Raw genomic sequence first — 2,500 nt, forward strand, 5'->3', positions numbered from 1 at the left:
TCAGGCTCCCTCTCCGGAATCGAACCCTGATTCCCCGTTACCCGTTACAACCATGGTAGGCGCAGAACCTACCATCGACAGTTGATAAGGCAGACATTTGAAAGATGCGTCGCCGGTACGAGGACCGTGCGATCAGCCCAAAGTTATTCAGAGTCACCAAGGCAAACGGACCAGACAAGCCAATCCGATTGGTTTTGATCTAATAAAAGCGTCCCTTCCATCTCTGGTCGGGACTCTGTTTGCATGTATTAGCTCTAGAATTACCACAGTTATCCAAGTAACGTGGGTACGATCTAAGGAACCATAACTGATTTAATGAGCCATTCGCGGTTTCACCTTAATGCGGCTTGTACTGAGACATGCATGGCTTAATCTTTGAGACAAGCATATGACTACTGGCAGGATCAACCAGGGAGCTGCGTCAACTAGAGCTGAGCAGCCGGCCGCCCGGGAGTGTGTCCCGGGAGCCCGCGCGAACACGCAAGCGTCCGCTCAATTATTCTGCAAACAGGAGGAGGCCGAGCTCCCCTGCACGATACACCTCGAAACCCTCTCAGGTCCCGGCGGCGCGCAGCGCCGTCCTAGGTACTTGGTCGGTTTCGAGAGAGGCGCAATCGCCCGGAGTTAGGCGAGTAGACGGTTTTAGTGCGAACACCCTTGCTCCCAACTGAGCTTGCCGCTGCCGACAGAGGCCCGGGAGCGTGCTGTCGTGGCATTGCCGGCGGGAGACAACACGCGCCACCTATGGTGACCGGCAGCTCCAACGCCAGCGCCACACAAGGGCAAAGCCCCACTTGGGTGCAGAAGCGAACTCTCCCAGCACAGCGCACGCGCCAACACGTCCGCACAACTGCGATACAAACCACCTGCGAGAACCGCTGGGGCGACCGAGCAGCAGACGGCGTCGCGGCGCCGAGTGCCAGGCGGCGGCGCATCCTCAACGCACACAGTCCTCAATCAGACCAGCACACTGCAGATGTCCACCGCGCTTCGCACCGGGCTCGGCTGAACCAACTTTGGCCGCCAGGCGCCGCGTGCAGGGTGCGCCGCAGCGTAGCTGCGCCGCCTGCCGGGCCCGTCTGCTGGCGCTCCTGCCACTCGGCGCCCCCCACCAGCCGGCTGTTGCGCGTGCGCCCACGCAGCGCGCGGCCAACACGCCGGGCGGCCCCCCTTCACCGGCCGGGAACAGTCCCACCAAGCCACCGCCGCGTATCGCTTCATACCCACATGGGCCTAGTCACGTGTGTGGATGTGGCGGGTACCGCTGAAACAACCGGTTAATAGCTGTACCGATCGTCGCCATCACAGATTCACCTCCAGCGTGAACAACCGCTCAACAACGGATTTCCAGTTCATTTGCGTATCTTGGGCAGTAAACGTAGATGTCCACCTACATTTGCGAATTCAACAATTCTTGCATGCCAGGATGTCATGTGTCACGACACGCTACATCAGACCACATACACACTGCGACATGTGCAGAAGAGAACACGTGGAAGGTGGCCCGCGCACGTATGCGATGTCCCTTCCGCGATCCACTGTCAACCGGCATCTGCGGCATGTCCCAGATATGGAACGCGGTCCACCAGGGTAGCACTTTGTGTGAGGCAATACGACAAAGTCGGAATACACGCGTCACTACATCAGACGGCTCACGCTGACCTAACCTGACCTGACTCACCGCACCACCACCCCCAGCGACCCAGGGTGACATACAATGCGTTCGTACGTTCCTCCCACACGCCTCTACGGCGTACCACAGTGCAACCTAGCTGTTATTGGGAGACGAGACAAGTAGCATCGAGCACAACATATGGAAATTGAGATTCGACACCGTTGGGCACAGCCAGCGTACAGTCACACGTATCACACTACTTCACTCTGTACGTAACTACCGATGATCGGTACAGCGTGTGGGTTACGCGTACGACATCAGCGGACAATGGACACAGACCATACCACGACGTACACTGAGGGCGTCGACATCTGAATGCAACTGAACAGCTGCGAGGCTCATTTAACACTCACACGCCAGACCGACCAGCTTGAGAGGACAGAGACACAAAGAGGGGGACAGAGGGGGGGGGCCGATATAGTCCTATTGCAGTACAATTGACAGTGGATAGCGGGAATATGTGGAAAGTAAGCAACACTCGCAAGACATCTACATGAGGATAACAACGACACCAGAGATTCCGAGCAGTGAACTATGTTAGGCAAGGGACAACGTGGGTTAGGTTAAGGGACAACGTGGGTTAGGTTAAGGGACAACGTGGGTTAGGTTAAGGGACAACGTGGGTTAGGTTAAGGGACAACGTGGGTTAGGTTAAGGGACAACGTGGGTTAGGTTAAGGGACAACGTGGGTTAGGTTAAGGGACAACGTGGGTTAGGTTAAGGGACAACGTGGGTTAGGTTAAGGGACAACGTGGGTTAGGTTAAGGGACAACTTGAGTTAGGTTAAGGGACAACTTGAGTTAGGTTAAGGGACAACTTGAGTTA

General features: G+C 56.4%; 1 non-coding gene across 1 annotated transcript in view; it reads right to left on the minus strand.

Moving 5' to 3' along the window:
- LOC126301155 (small subunit ribosomal RNA) overlaps positions 1-415 on the minus strand; it is a 1,893-nt gene extending 1,478 nt beyond the window's left edge. The window contains exon 1 of the ribosomal RNA XR_007552940.1: positions 1-415. This exon is cut by the window's left edge and continues 1,478 nt beyond it. This is a non-coding gene — a ribosomal RNA (small subunit ribosomal RNA).
- Between the last annotated feature and the right edge of the window lie 2,085 nt (positions 416-2,500).

This window comes from Schistocerca gregaria, unplaced genomic scaffold, assembly GCF_023897955.1.
Source record: "Schistocerca gregaria isolate iqSchGreg1 unplaced genomic scaffold, iqSchGreg1.2 ptg000045l, whole genome shotgun sequence".
NCBI classification, from domain to species: domain Eukaryota; kingdom Metazoa; phylum Arthropoda; class Insecta; order Orthoptera; family Acrididae; genus Schistocerca; species Schistocerca gregaria.